Raw genomic sequence first — 27,616 nt, 5'->3', positions numbered from 1 at the left:
ACTCCTTCATGAGATACAATATGACCCAGATATTCCACCTCTTGTACTCCAAAGAAACATTTGGATCTTTTCTCATATAATTGTTTCTCCTCCAATAGTTGTAGCACCGTGTCAACATGTTCAACATGATCCTTCCAAGACTTGTTGTAGATTAGTATATCATCAAAAAATACTAACAAAAATTTTCTAAGGAATGGTTTGAAAATGGAATTCATCAAACCTTGAAATGTTGAAGGTGCATTGGCAAGGCCAAAAGGCATGACCAAAAATTCATAATGACCCTCACGAGTTCTAAATGTTGTTTTCAGAATGTCTTCAATCTTCATTCTGATTTGATGATATCTTGAATGAAGATCCAACTTGGTGAGGTAAATTGATCCTTGCAATTCATCCAGTAATTCATCAATGACAGGAATTGGAAACTAATCTTTAGTAGTGTGCTTGTTGAGCTCCCTATAATTCGTACATATGCACCATGATCCATCCTTCTTGTGCACTAATACTACTGGAGCAGAGAAAGAACTTTGATTCGGTTGAATTATACCAACCTCTAGCATTTGTGTAACCATACGTTCAATTTCACTCTTCTGGGCATAGGGATATCTGTACGGCCTGATGTTTGGAGGAAAACTTCCTGGAATCAAATGAACAGCATGATCATGATCATGAATAGGTGGGAGACCTTTAGGAGTGTCAAATACCTTGGAATGATTGTCCAAGATTTTTTGGAGATCTGGAGAAATAGATGATTCTGATGTGGAAACATCTAGCGAACATAATTGTGCAATCACACACCTTTGTTACTATTTTAGAAGATTTGTCATACCATTAGAGTTGATTATCTTTCTCGGTTTCCCTGCAATACCCCTTAATTCAACTTCCTTTCCTTCCATAGAAAATTTCATGAAAATTTCTTGAAAATTAAAATATATTGTACCCAAGGATTATAGCCATTAAACTCCTAGTACAACATCAGCACCTGCCATTGGAATGGAAAGCATTGGGCTAGTCAATACATATTCTCCCATCGATAGATTGATATTATGGCACTTTCTAGAGAAATTTATTGTTCCTCCATTTGAAACCATCACTTGACACTCTCGTGTTGGATATAAGAAGAATTCAATTCTTTCGCTACCTTACAATGAATAAAATTGTGGGTACTTCCTGAATCAATCAACACTAATACCTTTTTCTTCTTGATTTTTCCTTCTATCTTGATGGTTTGAGGAGTGGTAATTCCCGCCAATTCATTACAAGATATCATTGGATTCATTTCTTCTTTATTTAGGCTTTGCTTCTGGAGTATATCCTCTTCTTTTGACCTTTCTTGCTCCTTTTCTTCTTCCTCTTCGCAATCTATGTAGAATAATTTCTTCTCAGCACACTTATGACCTTTAGTGTATTTTCTATCACAACTGTAACAAAGCCCTTTTGCTCTTTTTTCTTCCAATTGTTGTGGTTTCAAGCTTATAGGTTATGGAAGACTAGGGGCAACAACACTGCCATCTTTATAGTTGTGAGTGGTATGCTTCCTGGTTGCCATAATTTTGCTTTCCATTTTTCTTGCTAACCTGAATGCCTTCTCTAATGAATCAGGTTCCCAAAAGCGAACATCATGTTGGATATTATCCTTTAAAGTCCCTATGAAAACATCAATCCAATGCTCCTCTGGAATATTTTTTACTCTTATTTTCAATTTTTTGAACTCCTCAATGTGCTCCATTATTGAACCCTTTTGTTTGAGACTTATCAATTGGCTAAAAAAACTGTTTCTTTTTGTATCCTCATAATGTGCTATCAATTCTTCCGTAAAAATTTCCCAAGTGATAATTTGTTTATGAGAGCAAAGCCATTGATACCATACAGACTGATTTGGTTCCAAATATAAAGTTGCAATACGTACCTTTTGCCTGTTTTGCATATTATTGAGATCGAAAAATTGCCCCATTTGTAATATCCATGTTGCGGGATCCTTGCCATCAAACTTCATCATATCAATTTTTGGAATATGGTGGGTCTTCGATCCCACATTAGAGTCTAAGAAATCATGATTAACATTTATTTTGTTCGCATCATGAGTTTCGTTTACTACCTTTTCACCATTAGTAAGTATTTCTTGTAGAAAATTTGTCAAATCTGTCTTCAAATCTGCCATGTCTGTCTCCAATATGTATTCAAATCTATCTTCCAATCGTCCATCTTAGCTTCCACACCCTTTATATTAGATTCCACATCATTTATCTTAGCTTATGTTAGTTTTTGTGAGAGTGACATTTGTTGCACTTGTTCTTGTAATATTTATATATCATGTAGCATTTCTTCCTCTTCTTCATGAGTCATGCTAGAGCTTTCAGGTTGATAACTAGATGTTTTCATTTTCTTTCCTTGGGGCATCAGTTACCGATAGTAATGCTCTACTATGCACTTTGAATTCCTTCAAAATAAATTTTCAAACCAATCTTAAGCAAAAATTTAAAAGAATCTATACACCTTTTTTCACTTTGTAGGAGCTTTGTATTGTCTCTGATGTATCTCTGTACTTTCGGATCATCTAGTTCTGAAATTATGATCTGTATTAGCCCTCTATGTCCTCTTTCAAATGCCACCAGTCTGATCCAAATTGGATTCTCCAAGGAAGAGTTATGCGAAATATCCCACAGTGACCTAATTATAAACTACTTCAGTAGAGCGAACTTGTACGACGTGCCACGAGTCACTATTTTGACCTTTGGCTCTGAACAATATATACAAGAAACTACAGTTTGTCCTGTTTCTGTACCTTCCGATGAAATTTCAATCCGATGCTGAGAGATAAAGTTATGACGATTTTCCCTAGGTCACCTATTTGGAATGTAATTCAAGATTCTACAAAAATACCAACTTCCTCAGATCATATCTCCGCAAATATAGTGCAAAAAGCTCTAAAATTCATACCTGAGGTTCAATGTGATTTCTTCTCAAATGGTTTTTTTTTTTAGCTTCTAAAACATCGTAGAAAAAAAGTGAAAGTAAAAATTCCATGATGACCTATTTGGAGCAGCGAAACCCTAGAATCCAAAGCTCTGAAACCAAATGTTATGAAACCAGCTCAAGAAAAGATAGAAAAGATAGATCAACGCCTTAGAATTCAGCCTCTTCGAGGGGGAAACCTCCTTTACATTACATAAATGAGCAATTCTTGGCTGATTCAAATGACAAAACCTCCTTTCTATATATAGGAGTCTAATGAGTCAGAATATAACCCAGCCGACCTAACAATAATAATATAAAGCCACAAAAATAACAATAGAGGGATTCTTTGGGGCACAGTAATAACAATATGGGGATAATAGTGGCACAACAATATTAATAAGGGATGCAACTACAATATTAATGGGGTAATCACTAGTATTATAGGGACCCAACAATTACACTTGTAGATTACACATTTGTGATATGTTTGACGAAATGCCTATAGTGACTAGTAGGGTTCTAGTCAAGGTCTTGAACAAGTATTTGCTTTAGTACTATGATTTCCATGTTATTTTACTGATTTTAAGAGATGGTTCAATTCTGGGTAGTGACCTAGGCTTTGGGCCTGAAAAAGTGGCTCCAATTCCAAAGTCACTGGCATAGCACTGACAAATTGGGTCTCTCGTCACTGACAAGCAAGCCTATGAGAGAAACTATAGGGTTACAGTCCCATGCATCCCTTGTCATGGGAGTATTTTGGGTTTAATTCATCTAAATGCTAGGTAAAATTAGTGGTTGGACACCTGGAGTGGTGGATTATCTCATGGGGGTCTTGAAGCACCTAAGGGAGGTCTCTGTGTTTTGTTTCTGTTGATTCCCTTTCCTTAAGGTTACTGAGGAGGTTGAATCATATCATAGTAGCCTATTGTCACATGTTTACCCCATCTGGTTGGTTTCTTGGGTAGATGTGGGAGGAGGGTGTTAAAGAGTGGTATTAGAGCGTGGTTGTGCTCTCCTTGGGTGGTGTGTTGATTATGATTTCATGTTGGTTGCACATGTTCCTTAGGCATGTATTCCATGTGCTTGTTGCATTTTAATGGTGTTGATCATGGCTGTAGAGATGTCTCCATGTGAAGGTTGAAGGTGTTGTCGTGGAGTATGTCTTCCTATGTGTATGGTTGATTATGTAGTTCTCATGCATGTAGGGTTTTTGTTATAGTTATGCATGAATAGTAGGTCAAACATGCCTTGTGAAGTCATAGAGCTAGCGCGGTGCATTGAGCCGCCCTCCACAGTGCAGAAAATACACTCGCGTGGCGCATAGAGCTGCAAGCCTAATTTCGCCGATGAAATTCATCCAATTGCTAAATTTGCTTGATTTCCACCTCTCCAAGTAAGTCAAACGTTCTTCCAATGCCAATGAATGTGTCTCTAGATGTTTATGGAGATTTAGTGAGAAATTTTTCAAACCCTACCTCCTTGCAATTTTTGCTTAAAAGAAATTACTTAGGGTTTGCAATTTGAGTTTTTGCTGTCAATTCGACTTCATCACTCCCTCAGTCTTTGACTCATCCATTCATTTTTCACTTTCATCTACTCATTCCCTAATTCCCATATCCCTAACTCCCACTATCCCAAACCCTAGTTACAAATCCTAAACCCTAATTGATGTCCCTAAGCCTACATATTATTCCCTAAACCCCTTATTCCCAACAAACTTGTCAATATCATTCCCAAAACCCCTCATACCCTCCCCTTCCACAGTCCCTCATACATTCTCATCCTTGGTATCAGAAAACTAAAAACACCATAAATCTCTTCATACTCATCAAGAAAACTCATACATTAGCAAACATGGAGTCTAGTCCCTCCTATGACTGAGATGAGGAGACACACAGAGATTCTCCTAGAGAAATGCATGCACCAAGAAGACCTCACAAGGGTGGCAAACATATACGAGAGGAACCTACTTCACTTGCCGAGCTGCAGGCTTGTCCTCTTGTTGTCACATGTTTTCAGCACCAATCTTGTTATCAGTTCTGTGAGATGGTAGAGAGAGTCCAGTACCATCATGAGTTGGCCAGGTTGTTTTTCCTCCATCTTCAAAATGGCCAAGTCACTCTAGCAGGTGTAACATTCACCTTGACACTGGAGTCTATTTCTCTAGCAAGTGGCATTCCCAATATCGGTGAGCAGTGGAATAAGAGGCAGCAGATTGATAGGGAACATTATGAGCCTTACATCAAGGCTAGCTATTTGAGACATCTCAGCAGAGTTTTTCCTTTCTGGTATCTGAAAGACTCATATGCTCCCTTGATGAAACTCATAATCAAGTATTTCAGTTGTGAGGGCCAGTTTTCTCGCCTGTATGCCTACCATATCAGACTGTTGATGCACTTCACTAAGGTGAGAATGATGAACCTCCCCTATTTTATTTGCTGGAACATTGAGAAGATAACCACAATAGTGCACAAGAAGAATCCTCAGCAGCAGTATAACAACATATATCATTTTGCACTAGTCAAGATTATGTTCATGCATCAGCTTGGTTTACAAAACATCTCATGGGAGGATTTCATTTCACATGAGGTCTTCACCGCTCCTCAAGTACCTCTAGCAGCTTTTCATGAGACAGGTGAACCTTCACATCAGTAGGAGCTTCATGAGACACAAACCGCTAGTGTGCCAGTATATGTCATCTACCAAAAGGGCACTAGAAGGTTGTTTGCAGCAGGAAAGCGAGTATTATCTCCAACCGGGGTGGAAGGGGTCTCGCTTCCTCCATCAGCAGAGTAGGTATAGGACAAGGGAAAGTGGCCATTGCAGGATGAGGGGCCTTCAGGAGGGTAGGAGATAGATTTTATTCTTATTCAGGATGATGACACCAATTTGGGCTCACAAAGCTCAAAGCTTAGAGAGATCATCCAGGAGCAACAAGCTGACATTCAGCATTTGTCTCTCAACCTACAAAGAGCGAAGTGGATAGTCAAATATCTGGAGAAAAGAAACAAACAACTAGAGGATCAAAAAACTATAATGGAGCTAAGAAACATACAATAAAACCGGCAAGCTGCCAAAAGGAGAGTAAAGTTCACAACACTTTATCAAGAAATCAATGCTGATCGTGAGTCATGGTTGGAGAGGAAAAATATCCACTTGGAGAGGATGCTGGAGAAGGCCATCAATGATAAAAATATGTTGAGAAACATGGCATATCACTATTTGTCAAGAAATATGGTGTGCCAAGCAAGAATCGTCGAGCACCTAAAGGTCCCCTCCCGTTGGTCGAGCCTGCTTACGCATCCTTAACAGTCGAGCCCTTGTGTAAGGAAGAAAGCCAGGCAACGTGGAAGTGGGGTTTGTCTTAGGCATTTTGTAAGGCATAATCCCCGACCGTACTTGGCAGTTTGCTCATAAGCCCCGGCCGTACTTGTCGGACTTGGCCGTTCGAGTGCTCGCTGAGATGCATATTTATTTCTAATTAACAGGAGAAAGATTCAGTCGATGAAACAAGGAACTTGAAGGCCAAGTTGAAAAAGACGTCGAGGAGGGAAAAAGCGCAAGATAAACTTCAGATCTTCATCGAGGCTCCTTTGGCCCAAAATAGCACTTAATGAAGGATACTCAGCCCAAATTTCAAAAGTTGGGACACTTTTTATAATTTTGGAGATTTTTCCTTAAAATACAGAGTTTTCTGCCCAATGCGTCATGCCACTTGGTGCTCGCTTTTGATGGAGGCATCATTTTTAGGAAAACTCAACATATTTGGGTTTTTCATGAAAAAATATGCATGATCGCAAATGGCCAAGAAATTTTGACAAGTTTTGCGCTTCCAAAAAGGTCAAAACACCCCAAAAATGACCTTTCTACCCCTTTTTTGACACACAGGAAGCAGTCTTGGGAAAAATCAGTTTTGGAGGGAAAAATGGAAGCCAAATTCAAAAATTACGCTTGTGATGGAAAGTAGATAGGCAATCCTTTCCAAAAATCCCACTTGGAGCAAATTTAGACACTAGGAAGGCCTCCAAAATCATCTGCAAAAAGGTGCTATGTATAGGGAAATCAGCGCGATGCAATGGAGGAATTTTGCTCAGTTTGACCAAAAATACTTTGTTTTTCCCTTGGGTTCTTGACAGTTTGACTTTTATTCTTCTAAATGAAAAACTCATGATGTAATTTAATATGACTTGATGGATTTTGATTTAATTATGCCACATTTTCACTCTTAGAGGTAGATTCATCCATCAAAAGTTAGTTTGCAACTGAATGAATCAATTTCCTAGTTTTTAGAGGCAAGCTATTCCACTGCCTACTTTTTAATTCTTACGTTAGATTTTGTTGGAACAGATCCTAATCTTATGAGCTCGACCCCTAGAGGCTAGGATGAGTTGTTGGTTGCCTATATCTTGTAATTTTTCATTCATTAGCATGGTTTTCCACTTTTGGGAAAGCTTGGAGCTTCATTGTATATTCATTTCAGCAATTTTGGCTAAGGAATAGACCAAGGTTTGCAACACTTTATGGGATTCATGTGGCATCTTTATTTGGTATTTTGTTTTCTTTTGTAATTATAACTTTACATGTGTTTTATGTATGTCATTATCTCTCTTTACTTCATCTTAACTGAATCAAACAAGGATAAAGGTAGAATACATTGAAAGTGCAGTGCTCTACCTAGGGTTTGTTTAGTTATCTATGTTTTCAGTTGTTTGAAAGGATGCTTGAGTTCTTTCATGCCATTTTCAACTCCTCACCTATCAAAACCTCTCCATGTCACTCAATTTGAAGTACCAAATCACTCACCCACCTTGCCCCATATAGATCTCTGTAAAACTGAGCCTTATTCCTTGGACCCAAATCTCCCTTTCACATTTGATCCAACAAAACATCATCAAATTCAATCAAACACCTCTGTACACATACTTAGCCTAAAATTAGTCATCACATTAGTCATCTAAAGCTTTCATTGGCCATATTTTCTAAGATTAACAAGGAGAGAGCCCTCTCCCGACCTAGTAGGGCTACCTACCAGGGTAAGCGTGGTTTGATGTTACCCTAGATCTTACCTTTCTCAGCCTGAGGTAGATTTAGGCACTAACATTGCTATTGGTTGAGATAGAGTAGAAGATGTAGATCATCATAATGAGGTTGCAACAGTATAATTTTGGGTAACAACAGATCATCATACCGGCATTGTATGTTTGGAATGTAGGTATGTAATTTAAGGATTTTCATTTGCATTAGGTTTATATACATTAGGTTTATGTAGATATCTTTCGATGTTATGGTCGCATTCATGATAGATGTCAGATGATTAGTGTAGTTATATGCACGTGTCAGATAGTCAAGAATGATAGTAACCTGTAATTGTATGAATTACTATCTTTGTTTTATATTAGATAACCTGATGATTATGTTATGTGTTATTGATGAGTATGTTATAGGTTAACTTGTTGTTGTTATATCACAGTCAGCTTGACAATTATGTTATATGTTTTCGATGAGCATGATATATAGATTATCATTGTTATATGCTAGTAACTTCATTATTATGGTTATTTAATTAAGATCTTGATATCATATGTATCATTCTAAATTGGATTGGCCTATGCAGATGGTTAGGGTTATGACATTCATGTATGATTTGACTTATTTTGTTGCATTATGTGTTGCTAATTTAGACTGATCGTACATATGTGATTTCTATGCATAAATGATAAATGCTTATGAGTTTATGATGTGAACATGTTATTTAGTTAGTGTCATGGATATCGTGATCTTATTTATCTCTGAGTTGACATGTTCTAAAGTTATATCTTGCTAACTAGACTAATTGTGGAGACAAGATAGCCTCTCCTTAGATACATTAAGGTATGAGCTTTCTTATGTCTTCTATTTAGTGTTTGAATGTTTGATTATGCCATCTATTTGGTGTTTGAGTATTTGGTGTCTATTATGGCATCTAGTTGATTTATTTAACATGGTATGTTTGCAATTTAGTCGAATGTTTGATGAATTGCATAATATGAATATGTGTTATAAGGTTTCTTGTCGAAATGATCTTGTTTTAAGAGGATTGTACTAACACATATGTGTTGAGATAGTTGATATGTACTTGAGTATAGTAGGTGACAGTTGTAACATTTTGGCTAAGGACTATGAGTTGACTATGAATTATGGGATGATTGTTAGCCTTGGTAAAGGTTGATTTCAAATTGACAGATATGATTGTCTTGATCTTTGGAACATGTGATTGAGATGTGTGAGCAGTTTCAGGGTAACATGTTAGGTATTAGCGTGACAAGGTAACACTTGATGTGTTTATATAAATAGTAGTTGGGTGATGTGACAATACATAGTAAGCGGTGATTGTAACAACATAAAAAGGGTAAAATAAAGGAATTAGACAAGAATTCCTTTGGCTATGTTTGGAAACCCTAATTCCAAATGAATGAGATCCTTGCATACAAGGATTCTTCTAAATTTTATTTCGTTTGACATATCCCAACATGTACTTGACATGTATATTAGCCAATCTCTAGTTGCAGGCAGATCTGTCACCAGAATTGGACTCCCTTCAAAGATGGCATGGATGTGCTCAGTTGCAAGAAATGTGCTTAGCACAACAAGGTAAGATAAATGGTATATTGTTATATGTATTTATGCATGGAAAGTTATGTGTTAATGACAACATGATGCAAGGAGTTGCATGGCAAGATAGGATGCCATAAAATATCAAAGAAGGCTCAGGTTGATCTTTCCCTGGGAACCATAGGGATTGATTCATGGTGTTTGTTTTCAGTATTGTGCTTGACTTGCAACTTTTTTTATGTCCAGTGTATGGCCATACCACTTTGTTGTGGTTTCATATTTTATTTTTCTTTCATGGTTTTATTTTTAGTTGTTACTTGTCTTTCCTTTCATGGTTTAAGTCTTGGGAATTATTTGGGAAAGAGGAAAGTTGATGGAGCTCAAGAGAGCTATGTGGTACCCGAAAGGTAATGTAAGGTTCATATGAAGCTATGTGCATGAGTAAGCGAAGAAGAGGGTAAGACTATGACAACAAGTTGGATTGATTGGGTCCATTGGTGTAAATGGACAATGGCATGATAGTCATGAGAAAGGTAACCGAAAAAGGTAAATTAAATGGATCTGAGGCAACATATGCCTCAGCTATGTTGGGAACAACTATTATTGATGTTTCAGATGTGTTTCATGAATAAAGGAAGCTATCTTAAACCTTGACCTGGATATCTGGTAATTATGTTGTGATCATGATTATGTTGATGTTTATATATGTATACCTGTGCGTGTATGTATGTCATTGTTCGACAGGACCATGGTTTTTTTATGCTAATGTTTATATATATGTATGTATGTGTCAATGTATCTGTGTCACTATCTGATAGGGTCATATGGAATCATTCTTGTAAAGGAATGATTTTTTACATAGGTGAATGACATGAAGAGGTTCCCGGTTTATGAGGAATCAAGTGGAAGAGTAGTCATGACAAAGTTATAAAGTCAGTATCATGTGGTTATGAGTTGATATTATGTGATTGTATTATGTTTATGTCATAGATAGGTTATACAGAGGGATGCATCAACGAAATGAGATTAGTGTGGTTTAGGGCATGCTAGGATAAGCATGAATAATACACTAGAAGCAAGGTTTCTTTGCAAGGACAGTGTGATTTCAGATGCATGCTATTAATATTGTGCACATGTTGTATATTTTGTACATGTTTCATTTGTGATGTTTGTGCACATGCAGTATTGTGCATATGTAGTGTGTGTACATGTTTCTTATCCAATATTATGTACTGGGTCTTAGTACAAATAGTGTTGTACGAATGTTGGATATGTAGTGTTGGGTATATATGGTGCTATGTACATGTTGGATATACGGTGCTATGTACATATTGTACCATGTGCATGATGTATATGCGGTGTTGTTTGCATATGATTCTCTGCGTTTCTTGGACATGAGGTGTTGTGTACATATGACGCAGGTGGTGCGGTGTACAGTAGGTACTGTGTACATGTTGTACATATGGTACTGGTGCACATGTCATATTGTGTCCATGTCAAACACGTTGTGTTGAGGGCATGTGGTACTTTGTATGTGCATTATGTACATGCATGTCTTGTTTGGTGTTGTACATCAGTTATAAATGTATTGTGTTGTGTTGCACGCCATGTGCAGGTGTATGTATTATGTTATGCATTGGATGTAGGTGTATGTATTATATTGTATACTCTAGGTGTATGTGTATATGTTGTATGTTAAGTGTAGGTGCATGTATTGCATATAGTTGTATGTCTTGTGTGGTCGTATGTGTGTGATACACACTATGTATATGTGCACCTGGTTGAGGAGAGGGCACTGGGTGTTTGTAGGGTGTGGCAACCAATCTGGTGTGCGCACGAAATAAGAACAAAGGAAAAAATAAGGATCGATTAAACGATAAGTGTCAGTATTTTGTTTCAGTTTTATTATACATGTGCTTTATGATTATGGTTTATGAATATTACAAGTCATCTATGATTCTAGTATATGTTGATTACATGTGAATTATGATTCTAGTTTATGATGGTTACATGTGATTTATGATTTTGATAATTATGTTTTGAGCTAACCTGATGTGATATTTTTATACATGTTGATTTGGTCAAATATGCTAGTTTGACTTGTTGTGATAGGAAGTGAACATGATTTCATTGACGAGCTACAAATGAGGTATGATTTGAATTTATTTGAATTTATTTTGAATATAATGGAAATTTGTGCTTAGTAATGCATGAGATGCCTGGTTCAGTGATTGAAATTGACTGCAAGAATTTGCAACAATAAAAGGAATTAGAAATTGCAACACTATGTTGGTAAAGCACTTCGGGAGTAGGGCCATTATCGGACACTGGTACCCAATAGTGACCATTGATTTCCATGAGCATGATATGACCAATATAATTATTTTAAGGTCAAGATATCCCTCGGTTTTTGTATCTTCCAATGCAAGGAGCCTTGCCAAGGGTTGGACTACCTAGGATGGGGGTGACATCGAAACTTGGAAGGTGAGTGACTGCATGAAAGGGGTTAATCGGATTGTTAGAGGGACTATATAATAGAGAATGGAAGACTATGCGTGGATTTTTTTTTGTCATTAGGATTGCTAGATGAAATTAGATGCACATTGAGAGTGCACCCTGGAGCAATGAGTCGGTAACTGTTCACTGAGAGGACAAGTGCATAAGATTATAGCGTTGAACATTGGATGCAGATTTCACTTTGTAGTGGATTTTGGACTTCCTGGGAAGAAAGTGAATCCTAGTATTACTTTTAGGGTGGAGGCATGAGCCTCTAGATTCCCTTGTTTTTGATGCAAGGATCGTATCCTTTTATTTGATGGTTGAGCAAATGTGTAGATGTGTATATGTGTATATTATTATAGGTAATGTATTGAGTTGGATTTATAAAGCTCCATAGATAGTATGGTTATTTGCTAGTTGAAGAAGATGTGTCTATGTATATGTGGTTATTGTCAATACCATAATGAGTTGTGTTATAAATCTCTAGTAAACTGTATGTTTGTCATGTTTCAATAGTGGTCATTGTAAATACTACAACGAGCTATGTTATAAAGCTCCATGGACAATATGTTTTGTTTTTAGTAGTCATGTTGGTTATAGGCGATGGGACATGTATTCCAAGCTAAATGGTTGGAGAAACATCCTAGTGTGTTTTTATTTAGTTTATTATGGATAAGGGAATTGGGAAAGGAAATTGCTAAGGTTTTGAAAAGGCATGAGGCATTAATTGGCATGAAAGAAATACATTCCTCATTAATAAAAGCCTTCTGAGGATTAGTGGGTAGGACTTGGTCAGTCCAGTTTTGGAGCTCTCTCATTATTCTCTCTCTCTCACATACTCTTGGAGACTTAGAGTTTTCTTGGATCACTCTTGGTGGGTGTGGCATACTTAGATACTTAGAGAAATAAAGAAAAGTAAAAAAGTGAAAGAAAGCATTGGGATCAGAAGCTACATCAATTTTTCTTGCATGTACCGAGTTTCATGTATGTTTCCTTCACTAGTTTTGGCACGCATGGCACATGCATATGGCTTCTTGGTTGTGATCTACCATTGGCATAGAGTATTTCCTGGGTTGACAATGTATTTCCTCATCTTTCCATTTCCTAGATAGCCACAGTGATTGTGCGTTTACTTTTATTGTTTGTTTTTTATTGGTTCTCATGTTTCCTTAGCTTGGGTTGAGTTACTATTTCTTGGAGCCTTTGTTGGACAAATTCTCTAGAACCCTGTAATAGCTTGGGTTGAGTTACTAGTCCCATAGACTTGGTTGGATAAATTCTCTAGAGCCCTTGGTGGATTGACTTACTAGTCCTCGAGCCTTGGTTGGACAAATGCTTTACAGCCCGACGATAGCTATGGGTTGAGTTACTAGTCTTGGAGCCTTGGTTGGAACAAACAATATGAAGCCCTGGATGGCTGTGATAGAGATGAATCTGATGATGGTTCTTTGATGCCTAATGGTGAGGTAGAACTACTTATTTATGGGTTGAGGTGGATGGCCTTTGGAAGCCCTGGATGGTTTTTTATTAATGTGTCCTATGAGATCCCACATTCATGCTTGGAACATGGCGTGTGGGTGAATGGTTGAAGAGAGATTTGGCTCAGTCACTATACAGTTGGGTGGAACGTGGAAATTCCATCCCAAGTTTGGATTTTTCATCGTTAATGAAAGGTTATTTCTCCTTGTATTTCTATGAGTATTATGGTGGATTATAAATGGTGTATATGAATGTGGTTTCATTGATATTTTTGTTACTATTATGTTGGTTATGTATATGTTTTGTGACAAAAACTATATATGGCTCTCATCATGTTCTTACTTGTTATTTAATGATCAATGTATCTCTGACCTAATGGATGAAACGAAAGCTAATGTTATAAGGAGACAATGCTCCATAGCGAATCTCAGATAAGTACAAAACCCCTATGCTCAGAACTGTTAATCACACAGATAGATTACACATTTGCAATATGTTTGACAAAATGCCTATTTTGGCTAGTAGGGGTCCAATGAAGGTCTTGAACAAGTATTTTCTTTATGTTGAGATTGCAACAAGATGATGGAGCTTAGTGAAAAGAGTCGCCTTCACTAAGTGGGCCCGCAGGCAAATTATGGCACAAGTTCTATTTTTTATCACAGTGTGGATGATCACAGTGTGGGTGATCACAGTGTGAGTGATCACAGTGTGAGTGATCACAGTGTGAGTGATCACAATGTGGGTGAACACAGTGTGGGTGATCAATGTTTATTTCTAGATTGACTGTCAAAAATAGAAAATTCAAATATTATTGTCTCATAATAATATTTGGACTATAAACTTGATCTTATTCTCTTGGAGCACTTCAGTTTGAGCTACAGATGTGGCCCATGCAGCTGCTAGAAGGAAGTACACTTTTCTTATGAGTTAGTTGAGTTGTTGCATGCATGACTTCAGTTAGAACTCAATCAGTTGAGTTTGGTGGAGTTGATTGTGGAGTTGATGGAGTTGTGTTCAGTTTGACTTGGTTAAACTAGTTCTAGTTAGTCTAACTGCAGATAGACTAATGATGAGTTGTTAAACTAATTATTAACTCATAATACAACTATATAATACATCAGTTAACTCATTTGCATGTCAATGCATGTTCAGTTTAGCAGGGACAGGTGTTAGAGAATCTGGTTGCTATCAGTTATGACTATAGTTGTGCATCAGATCTTGCACAATCAAAGGATTGAGTATGCCAATGAGTTTGCTCATGTATTTTCCCAGTTTGTAGCTTCTGCTCACGTCTTACACATTGGGAGTGATTATTTGGAGGTGAAATACGAGTTTGGTAGACCATTCTCATTCATTCTTGAGCAGGTATTGAGCAGTGGAGGCAGGCAAGCAGTGGAATAGATTTGGAGATCAGATCTTAGCTGTATTGTGTGTAATAGGTCGAGCTCGTACTGGATTTCTTGTGATAAGCATTGTACTTTGTAATGTTACATGGTCTCAATCATTAATATACAAATAGTGTGGGGTTTTTAGCGAGATGCTTTCCACGGGTTACATACTGTGTTAATGTGTGAATGCTCTTGATGTTTTATTGTTATTGATGCTGCTATATTGATGATCAACGTAGAGGAGCTTATGTATTGTGTATGTATTCCGCAATAGTACATGATCAGGATAATCTTTGTTGAATATGTGTTAAATTATTCAAAAATTTCTACATGGTATCAGAGCTGCTTGATTTGTAGAAGAGATTTTTACAGGATATCAAGCGAGGATTGATCATCAGATCTACTATTGAGGAAGTGTTTACATTCTATTTCTTCAGGCAGAGTCTGTAATCGGGCCAGGTAGCCTCTGGATTCATCCTTCCTTTCCAAGGTGAGATATTCGGTGAATGCCCATACAGTCAATCTATGTATGAGAAATATTGTTTTCTCACGAATTCTAGATTGGAGGCGGTTGAGTTAGGAGCTGGTGGAAAATTGAATTTGTAGCAGTGTTGTTGAAATGTCTTTCAACGGATTGCAAATGTTATTCCAAAGCAAGAGCGACCTGGCGCTAAAGGGTAAACTCAGAAACAATAAAGGTGAGAATGGATCTTCATCAAAGGTATCTGATGAAGAGAATTGCGCTTTGGCTGCCAAAGAAAATAAGGGGAAGAGCAAGAAAGCTTCTCAGTCTGGTGCGAAAGGCAAGAAGCAGGATATGTCCAAGGTGAAGTGTTTTCACTGTCACCAGCACAGACACTATCCACTAATTGTCCGTAGAATAAGAAGAAAAAGCAAGCTGCTGGATCTTCAGCGGGAGAGGCTTTAGCCTCACAATTTGAGCTTGATTTTTCACTGATCGCATGCTTGGCTTCAAGTGTGATGGGATCAGTGTGGTTCTTGGACAGTGGTGCGTCTTTTTGCATGACGGGAGATAAAGATTTGTTCTCTGATCTAGAGGACAAAGATCTTGGAGTGCACATCGAGATGGGCGATGATGGTAGATACAATGCGACCAGTATCGGTACCATTTCCTTTGAGAGGGAGTCTGGTAAACCCTTCGTATTGAAGGAAGTCATGCATGTTCTAGGATTGACAAAGAATCTCATCTCAGTGGCGATGTTAGAAGATAAGGGGTATGATGTTTTTTTCAGCGATGGAAAGGCTTTCCTGCGTAGCAAGACAACTGGTGAGACCCGGAAGATAGGGGTTCAAGTGAGGAACCTTTATCAGTTGCATGTAGATGGATGCGCAGCAATGGCGGGCAAGGTAGAAGGATTGGTGAGCCGGGATGATGGCGAGTTGTGGCATAGGAGATTGGGTCACCTTCACCATGGAGCCATGAAGATACTGCAGCAGATCACTACAGGGCTTCCTAAAGGCACACTTGCACAGTCAGATCAGTGCAAGGGATGTACTTTGGGGAAGCTTGTGAAAGCCACCTTTCACGAGAAGGATAGTCGCGCCACGATGATCCTTGAGAGAATTCACACAGACGTGTGTGGAACTTTCTCAGTTGCTTCGACAACAAAACACAGGTATTATGTGATTTTTGTTGATGATTTCTCTCGTAAGTGCTGGATCTTCTTCATGCAGAAGAAGAGCGAGACATATTCAAAGTTCTTTGAATTCAAAGCACTGGTCGAGAAGGAGTCAGGAAAGAAGGTGAAGGCTCTTAGGAGCGATAATGGTGGTGAATACATCTCAGACGATTTCAAGGATTTCTACAAGGCAGAAGGGATTCGTAGAGAGCTCATAGCTCCCCATAACCCACAGCAGAACGGGGTAGCTGAGCGGAAGAACATAACAATTGTGGGTGTTGCACGGGCAATGTTGCATGATCAGGGCCTACCCCTTCACTTGTGGGTGGAAGCATGCAATACAACAGTTTATGTGCAAAACCGTTGTCCTCATAGGATACTTGGCATGAGTACACCTGATGAGACTTATTCTGGTAAGAAGCCTGATCTTTCTCTTTTGAGGATTTTTGGTGCTAACGTTTACATGCATGTGACGAAGGATGCTAGGAAGAAGTTCGAGCCGACCACAGAGGTTGGGATATTTTTGGGGTACACTGATACGCCCCACAACTATCGTGTGTATTTTCCAGACAGTGGTAAAACTGTTGTGCGACAGGATATAAAATTTTAGGAGGAGAAAGCCATGAAGTGTTTGCTTGAGAGGGAGCTACACTTGCATGCAGATAAGGAGATATTAGTTCCTAACGATGAGCTTTAGGATGTGGATCAGCCATAGGACGAGGTTCATGGAGTGGAAGAGACCACTCATGCAGCTCCAACCATCAGAGGGCGAAAGCACTTGACAGAAGCTGAGCGACTCGCTCAAGATGCAGAGAAAGTTGTAGGACCACCTACAGCCCAACGCAGGCAGAGACAGTCACCTGATTGGTACACTGGATACATGGATCTAATGAGCAAGTGTGTTGTGACTGAGCCATCCTCTTTCGAGGAAGCTGTGGAGGATCCCGCATGGGTAGACGCCATGGTGGAAGAGTATGATTCTATTGTCAGAAACAGTGCATGGGAGATTGTTCCTAGACCAGAAGGGAAATCAGTGGTGGGTTCGAGATGGATCTACAAGGTCAAGCAGGTAGCTGACGGGAGTGTGGAGAAGTACAAGGCAAGATTTGTTGCCCGAGGCTTTTCACAGATAGAGGGGATCGATTATGAGGAGACCTTTGCACCTGTCGCAAGGTATTCTTCCATACGGACGATTCTTGCTCTCTCAGCGCAGATGGGATGCACATTCATCAGATGGATGTGAAGACTGTGTTCCTCAATGGAGTCATTGAGGAGGAGGTGTACATTGAGCAGCCCGAAGGCTTTGAGGTCTTCAGCAGCGAGTCGCATGTGTGTAGGCTCAAGAGAGCGCTGTATGGGTTGAAGCAAGCACCACGTGCTTGGTACACATAGATAGACAGCTATTTCACAAGACTTCGATTCTCCAAGAGCGAGGCGGATCCTAACCTATACCAGATTGTGGTGGAGGGTAAGTTGCTTATTATTGTACTGTATGTTGATGATTTGATTCTAACGGGTGATGAGATGTTGATATAGTCATGCAAGAAGGATCTTGCTACAGAGTTTGAGATGAAGGACTTGGGCCTCCTTCACTATTTCCTAGGATTAGAAATATGGCAGTGCAGTGGTGGACTGTTTGTTTCTCAGGGCAAGTATGCTCGGGAGATATTGGAGAAGTTCAACATGCATGGCTGTAAGCCTGTTGATACTCCTCTTCCTGGAGGTTGGAGGAAGGAGGATGCCACTTCGGGAGAAGAAGTGGATGCCACTGTTTATCGACAGTTGGTGGGGTCGCTGATGTATTTGGTCAATACACGACCTGATATATGCTATGCAGTTAACCAGCTTTCACAAGCTATGGTTAAGCCTACCAAGCTCTTCTGGAAGGTGGGCAAGCATGTATTGCGCTACTTGAGAGGCACATCGGGATATGGCTTGTGGTACAAATAGGAGGATGAGGTGAAGCTATGTGGCTTCACAGATGCAGATTGGGCAGGGAGCCCAACGGACAGAAAGAGCACATCAGGAGGGGTCTTCAGTATTTGATCGATAGCAGCTTCTTGGTATAGCAGGAAGCAGAGATCTGTGGCACTTAGTTCAGCGGAGGCCGAGTATATGGCAGCAAGTTTGGCTGCATGCGAGGCTATATGGATGAGGAAGATCCTGGTTGGTTTGTTCGGTTCTCATTTGGATCCTACTGTGATTTACTGTGATAACTAGAGTTGCATTAAAAAACTCTTGGCTAATCCTGTATTTCATGACAGATCTAAGCATATTGACATCAGGTACCATCATATCAGAGATTGTGTGCAGCGAAGGATCATGTTGCTTTCATACATTCCAATGGAGGATTAGGATGCTAATATTCTGACGAAGGCTCTCACCAAGAGCAAATTCGAGTACCACCATGGCAGGATAGGGGTTGTTGATAATCCATATCTTGTTGATAGGGAGTGTTGAGATTGCAACAAGATGATGGAGCTTAGTGAAAAGAGTCGCCTTCACTAAGTGGGCCCGCAGGAAAATTATGCCACAAGTTCTATTTTTTATCACAGTGTGGATGATCACAGTGTGGGTGATCATAGTGTGAGTGATCACAGTGTGAGTGATCACAATGTGAGTGACAAAAGTGTGGGTGATCAAAGTCTATTTTTAGACTGGCTGTCAAAAATAGAAAAGTCAAATATTATTGTCTCATAAAAATATTTGGACTATAAACTTGATCTTATTCTCTTGGAGCACTTCAGTTTCAGCTACAGATGTGGCCCATGTAGCTGTCAAAAGGAAGTACGCTTTTATTATGAGTCAGTTGAGTTGTTGCATGCATGACTTCAGTTAGAACTCAATCAGTTGATTTTGGTGGAGTTGATTGTGGATTTGATGGAGTTGTGTTCAGTTTGACTTGGTTAAACTAGTTATAGTTAGTCTAACTGCAGATAGACTAATGATGGGTTGTTAAACTAATTATTAACTCATAATACAACTATATAATACATCAGTTAGCTCAGTTGCATGTCAGTGCATGTTCAATTTAGTAGGGACAGGTGTTAGAGAATCAGATTGCTATCAGTTGTGACTATAGTTGTGCATTAGATCTTGCACAATCAAAGGATTGAGTATGCCAATGAGTTTGCTCATGTATTTGCCCAGTTTGTAGCTTCTAATCACGTCTTACACATTGTGAGTGATTCTTTGGAGGTGAAATACGAGTTTGGTAGACCATTCTCATTCATTCTTGAGCAGGTAGTGAGCAGTGGAGGCAGGCAAGCAGTGGAATAGATTTGGAGATCAGATCTTAGCTGTATTGTGTGTAACAGGTGGAGCTGGTACTGGATTTCTTTTGATAAGCATTGTAATTTGTAATGTTACATGGTCTCAATCATTAATATACAAATAGTGTGGGGTTTTTAGTGAGATGATTTCCGCGGGTTACATACTGTGTTAATGTGTGAATGCTCTTGATGTTTTATTGTTATTGATGCTGCTATATTGATGATCAATGTAGAGGAGCTTATGTATTGTGTATGTATTCCGCAATAGTACATGATCAGGATAATATCTATTGAATATGTGTTAAATTATTCAAAAATTTCTACACTTTATTACTGTCATTTCCATGTCATTTTACTGATTTGAAGAGATGGTTCAATCCTAGGAAATGACATGGGCTCTTGGCCTAAAAACGTGACTCAAATATTGGATTCACTGGCGTAACACTAATAAATTGGGTCTTTGGTCGCTAGAAGGAAATCCTGTGAGAGTGACTATAAGGTTACAGTGACATGCATTCCTTTTGATGGGAGTGAATTTGGGTTTAATTCATTTAAATGCTAAGTTAACTCGAGGGTTGAACACCTGGAGTGGTGGATTAGATCCTTAGGGTCCTAAAGCACCTAAGGGAGGTATATGTGTTGTTTTTTCGTTCATTCCCTTTCCTTAAGGTTACATAGGAGATTGAATCATATCATAGTAGCCTCTCCTCGCATGTTCACTCCCACTAGTCGGTTCCTTGGGTAGATGTGGGAGGAGGTTGTTACACAAAAATATGAGAATGTTGTATTATCTATATTTTGTCTTAGGTATAGGGAAAAGCATGCCCTAAGAGAATGTCCTCTTGATAGTATATAAACTTGTGCCATATGTTTTGAAAATTATGATACAAAATAACGTCCTTCAATACTTGAGATTAAGGTTGTCCTTCATGACGAAGCTGGGTAAGGCCAAAGTGAATCAATTTTCTTTATTTCCAAAAGACCATGGCAGTCTCAACAGCTAGTTAAGAAACAAGGTGTTAATACTCAAGATCAATCATATGCACAACCATAAAAAAATTGGACTACATCTATGCCTTGGAAACCTTGGCCAACCTAACCTCAAAATCCATCTTGGGCACAAGGTTGGAAGAATTCTTATGTTTAAAATCCCCAATATACTCAAATCCAACAACCTTATTCTACTTACCAACATCAATTCTACCTATTATAGGACATTTTGTCACATATTCTCAAAATCCCTAATAATTGGGTCAATCAACATCCTTGAACACTTTGTCATTATCCCTTTGAAAATCCATAAGCGTCACGTCTAAAAAAATTCTAAGTTTCTGGGTCAATCAACTCAAAAACATTGTTTTTAGCCCCAACGTACCATGCATGCTTGTTATAGACATGTTTGGGCCCTACAACCCCAAGCATGAAATGTCCATAAACCAAGGGCTCCTAAGTCCCTAATAGTGGTGTTCTAACCCCTAAGGGAACAAGGTCAACAGATTAGAGCTTCTCCCAGAAGTTCTCCATGAGAAACTGCTCAGAATTGGTCAAAACAGGATCATTGCAGCTACTCCACTGGCTAAGTGTGTTGCATCTCACCCAAATACACTGTGAGGGTGCATTGCATTTCAAAAGTCCCTTCTGTGGGGTGCGATGGGCGAGAAATGACAAATGGAAGTGTCATTCTGCGAGGTGGATAGGCAATGGAAGCTTCCAGAATCTTCTCCTGTGACACTTGCTTCACTGAATTCGACCAAGGATGAGTAAGAGGCCATCAGTCTCCAAGTGGAAGCAAGAAATATCAGAGAGAAGACACTAATCAAATCACAAGCTGACTCATCCCCCTTACAGATATCTATATATGGATCCCTCATCCCAGAGATCCAGGGGTTGGAATTTTGCATATTGTAAGGAATTGTTGTTGGTTTCTTGAGACAAACATCAGATTGTTGGGTGATCTAAGCTTTGTTTGAGGTGAAGAGGAGCTTCTTTGCTGGGAGGTTGATGCTGGGTCAAAACAACTGGTTGTAACTCCTCCTGGCTCTTTTATTGTTTATCAACAAAAGCTATTTGCGTTTTCCTCCATGCTTTTGTGTCATTGATGCTTGTTACATTTGTATGGTCAATTTACATCTAATCCTAGATTGTTTACGATTATAGATCCATGTCTTTGTATAGTGCTATGCTTCTGTGATCTTACAGGCACTTTTTGAAGCTGGGCGTGCAAGGGAGCAGGTAGCTGAGGACTATCAAAGAAGAGAGGGATCAAATCAGGAGATTAGCGCAAGACAGAGGTTGGTCTTTCTGTTCCTCTCTATCTATAATTCATAAAGCAAAAACAAAAGTAGCTTTTCTCTGTTTGTTTCTAAGGCAGCTATCACACCTTAGTGGGATAGAGTAGTTCTATATAGACACTTTTCCCTGTAACAAAATGGCGACTCCACTGGGGAGCTAATTAGTTTGTTTGTTTATCATTCTTTGTTGTTTGTTTCATAAACTTACAAGTAGTGTTCGAACTACATTTGCCATAGCAAATGCAAAGTAGACAACTACTACTTCAGTCCATCTACTGGATCTATTTATGATTTAAACAACTGATTCACAAACTATCTAACTGCCCTTGTGATAGCTCTTAGATCCTCCTTAGATCTACCCCTGATTGTTGCATTACTGATTTCTTTTTGCTCGGCCAAAACCCAAGAACTGAATTGCAAACTGTGACCCAGAACCCGAACAGAGTCTCGTTTCTGGCCCAGCGCAGGTACTGTTCAGAGATTCTGAATTTTAGCGCACTTCTCGAGTGGACAACCTGCGCTGCATTTCAGGTTCTCTGTGTTACAGGTGCGCTGATCAGACTAGCTCTGTGCAGTTGTGGCTTCTGTGGTTCATTCTTTCCAGTTCTATTCTTGAATTTTGCTGCCTGTGATCAGTATATGTCTGTTTCAAACCCCTTTTCCTTACTGTTATTTCGCCTCCTTTGTACAAAAGAACTGTAGATGTTTTTGTGTGTTTGTTGAGTCATTTGCAGTTCTCCTTTGCAAAAGTAGCATAATCGTACTGTCGTCCTTTGATTTGAAACTGTCGCAAGTGTCGTTTTCAATCGTAGGAAAGAGTTTAATTGCTGTTGATGGTCGATTATCCTGTTACTATTGCTTTTGGTCTGAATTTGTAATTTTCTAGTGTCAAGAACAAGTATTTAGTTCAAAATCATAAAGTGTTGTGATCATCTCCATTTTTTGATTTCGAAAAGAAACTTGTTGATATTTTTCGCTTGAAAAGAAATTCAGATTTGTGCATCAACTTTCTTTTTAGCATTCATATACTAAGAAAGTCGAAAAACAAATACATGCATGTGCATTTGCATATAGACAGTCTGATTGGCTTGATTTAGGAAAGTGCATTTAGAGTGTGCTCTTTGCTCTTTGTGAAAAGATTCTTTCTTTCCCCTAGTAGCTAGGATTTTCATTGCATAAAGGAGATAAAAATTTTGTTTATCATCTTAGATTGCATTTTAGGAATTACATCTACATCTCGTGGTGAACCCGAAAGGAAAACTTCATAAACAAGATCAACTTAAAATAAATTCAATGAATCTAACAACGCTTTGGAACTTAATGCACAACATTTAGAAGTCTAGGCTAGAGACGTATTCCGGCGTCATAAAGCCTGGTAACTGTTGTTCTCGCTGATGGTTGGGTGATTCCTCCACTTTGAGATGATAAGTGCTAGTACCGACTTGTGCTCCCATGTACCGTCGAGTATATTTTGGGAGACCCCAATAGGCTTAATCCTTTATCCATAGGAAGTCGTGTCTACCGCCCTATCGATCGCAATGCACTGAACATAGAATTCGGGAAGATTGACTGCCGTACTGTAAAACGTATTCTGCAGTTTTGTGATTAGTTCGGTAATCCCTCTACCTAGATTTCCAGAGCAGTCCCTTTCGTTCCTTTTCAGACTCCTTAACGGAAAAGGTCCATCTAAGCACTTGTCACTTCAGGCTCATTAAAAATTGAAGGAGACTAGAGTCATCTTTTCTTTTTTCTCGACTCTTAAAAATTGAAAAAGCAAGTTGTGTCAAAGCGTCTAAAATTTATTTTAAACGGAATATTCATTACCCTTCCCTATGTTGATCTTGGGCTGAGAAAATGGAATCCACCAACCAAGGAATTCCCCTTCGAGGAAGTCCTAATTCCTTCTCCTCTTGGGGAGATGTTGGTGCACTCCATATGGCCACATTGTCACTTCCAGGACTGACAATTGGTTTTCCTGTATGGCTCTTCTCAACCTCTATCGTTCAGAACACCACAATTCCTGAACAATCGAATCAACAACTAGACGAGTCCAGAGTTACCCACCAACCTTCTACTTCCTCTAATTCTTCCTCTCCTCATTCCTCTTCGCTTGATGGAGCTGGTAAATCCAAAAGTCAAGTTCCTAAGGAGAAGAAGGAAAAGAGGAAGAAAGAGAAGAAGAAGAAGGAGCCAAAAGCAAATGGGGGCAAACGAATGTTGTCTAGCAAAAATCCATGCACTGCACCGACCAGGCCTAAATCGCCATGTGTCATTTGCAAAGGAGACCACTATCACAGAGATTGTCCTTGCATCCCTCGGATCTTAAGGGACTAGTCTCCTCGTTTGCACAACCCGGTGTTGTCAACCTCTGATGATCATGTTGAAAACACACCGTCGACTAGTGAAAGTGAAGCCCCAGGACAAAAAGGAAAATATAGATTTCCTTGTAAACTGTGCAAAGGTGATCATGTCGTCCACCGTTGTCCCTTCTTAGACGAAGCTAAAATAGTTTTGGACAATCGTCCAGTTTCACCGTTACGACTTCCTCCTGGATATAAAAAACTCTTGCCGAGTTTGTCACTAGTTGAAAATCCGACTAGCCCGCTTAGGTGGTTGGCTGAAGCATCTGTCATTGAAGATAAACCATCTGAACCCATACCAGACAAAGTCAAAAGGTCGAGGCGGCAGTTGACCCAATCTTGCCTTCAGAGGTTCCATCTTCAGATGATACAATCACTAAAAAGAACAAGGATGACACCGTCCAAATTCTTTTCATAAGCACAGACTCCAACGAACATGGAGGCAATTTACCTGTTTATCTCGGTAGACATTGCCAAAGAGGTGTTTTATTTACGTCGTAAATAGAAGTATCTTTGGTAACCTCTAAGAGGTAGGCCTCTCTCGGTAAAACAAATGTTTTAATGGACTAAATAAGGGGTAACCTTGAAACTCTGTTTTCTACCTAGGGGCATGCAAGCCTTTTGGTGTGCAAGCGAAGAGCGACTATTTATTTTTTAAATTTATAGGACCTCTAACCCTTTAAACTCGTAGGATTGGTCGTCTCCTAACTTGCATAAAGAAAGGATATGGGGCAAAACTCTAAAAGTTTCCATTTTATATGAGACATTCTTATCTCACGACTGGATTAATCGAGCAGTTTTAGCACATAGTTCAAGCTTGTTAAAAAATAAACATAAGCCATGAGAAAATGTTTCCCCCCGCGTTTAAGCTCATTAAAAAATGAACTATTCCTGGGTAAATAACCATCGTGAATGTAGTACTTCAGCCATTAAAGCCTTGGTCGTGTTTGCATCGTCACCTCCACTTTTTCATTGGCCGATCATTCACCCCCATTTGATTGTTTACCCATTTTGAGTAACAGTTGTGAAGAGTGATTTCACTAGCCATCCTTGTAACACTGCCGTGATTGGAAAATTCCAAACCTTACCTGGAATCATCTGCTACCCACTTTATCACTCGTTCCTCAAAAGACGAGTCTCCTTTAAGCTCTTTTCAACTCACTCGTAAAATATGAAAAGATTGCCGAGCCATTGGCCTCTCCAGCTCGTTAAAGGGACAGGAAGTGTTATCCCTCCTCTATATTTTAATCTTTTTGGACCTGAGGGATTATTACACAAAACGATTGAGCGCTTGTTTTGTTCGACTTGTTAAAAGTATCAAAAATTCATCCCTTTTGTATTGTTTTATACTTTTTCAGAATTAAGGGATTAGATGACGAAAAAGGTATTTTGGAGTTACCTTTACGTTCCTTTTCAGACTCTCTAAAATTGAAAAGGACCGAGTTATCTTTGTCGTTAAACTCGTTAAAAATATTAATAGCGACAAACTTGTCTATAGACAAGAACGATTTTCACTATTTCTAGGCTTGTTAAAACATAGCGATGGGTTTGCCCGAAGGGCAAATTATAGAACAAGCATACATTATCCTCCTCAAGCTTGACAAAAATAAAGAGGTACTGGTCAGCAATGACTAGGGAAAATTGGGAAGAAAACTTGAAGAAACTTTGTTGGTAGCAAGTCGCTCTTGAACATGACACTTCCACTCCATGTCCAAGTCGGGTTGGGTTGTTTCATTCACCGGCCACATCACCATGGTCACGCCATACCATCCACATTTGGGGTTAATGCTACCAATCCATCACATCAGTGTTGCCGATATGTTCAAGAGAAGTCATTCAGTGAATTCACCTGTGTCTCACCCACTACCATACATTATACTCCATTCTTTCATGACCGCCACCCTGAACCTTATATCACCAGATCGTTTTCACCTCCATTAAAATCATTTGCTCCATTCCGTGTCATTGATGTGGGATTCATTAAGGCCCTCCTGTGACAGATCACATCTTGTCGAAATCAGCTCATTATCCAAGAAGTTGGTCTAGGAACACCCCATTCAGTACTTTGAAGCTTGCATGCCTCAATGGCGAGTTTCTCACTTCCGACGACAGGTTTACATCAATGGCCTTCGACCGAAAGAATTTGTGTGGTGTTTGATGCCAAGTCCTTTATTCACACCACGTGAATTGTACTGCAGTACCTTGAGGGTCATTATCATTATCGGCAATTCCTCTCACGCTCGTTAACAATTTACATCATTGACTGGTAATCAAGCGATGTCTTTCCATGTTCGACTTCAGAACATTTCTCACATGGATCGACTTGTACTTCGAGTGAAGATCGGACGAGATTGAAGACCCCGGATCTAGTTTCATCCATCCGAGCTGCGATATATATTCAGGGAAATAACGACATTAAATGTACATCATTGCTGCACAGATAATCATCCACTCAAAAGGATGATGGCTCTATCAGAATCATCAGTCTACACTCAGACGATTGTCTGTCCTATGTACATGAAAATGAATTTATAAAGCTGAGCATGGGAATGCCCGCCTCAGCCAGATCATGAAAATATTATGAAGATAATGTATTGTATTGTATCTTATTACAGGTCTCCTCCCAGCATTGAAAGAACTTCGGATCCTCACAATAAAGCATTTCACCCGACATAAAAAGATTAGCGGCCTCATGCTTTAGGGGGCAACTGTTATAGACATTTTTGGGCCCTACAACCCCAAGCATGAAATGTCCATAAACCAAGGGCTCCTAAGTCCCTAAAATTTTTGTTCTAACCCCTAAACGAACAAGGTCAATAGATTACAGCTTCTCCCAGAAGTTCTCCATGAGAAACTACTTAGAATTGGTCAAAACAGGATCATTGTAGTTGCTCCACTGGGTAAGTGCGTTGCATCTCACCCAAATACACTGTGAGGATGCGTTTCATTTCAAAATTCCCTTCTGTGGGGTGCGATGGGTGAGAAATGACAAATGGCAGTGTCATGCCGCGAGGTGGAGAGGCATTGGAAGCTTCCAGAATCTTCTCCTGTGACACTTGCCTCACTGAATTCGATCAAGGATGAGTAAGAGGCCATCAGTCTCCAAGTGGAAGCAAGAACTATTAGAGAGAAGACACTAAT

The sequence above is a fragment of the Pinus tabuliformis genome, chromosome 5_2 (genome assembly GCF_031772625.1).
Source record: "Pinus tabuliformis cultivar Carrire ecotype Pingquan chromosome 5_2, CPIR1, whole genome shotgun sequence".
Taxonomy (NCBI): Eukaryota; Viridiplantae; Streptophyta; class Pinopsida; order Pinales; family Pinaceae; genus Pinus; species Pinus tabuliformis.
This window is presented reverse-complemented; position numbering follows the sequence as displayed.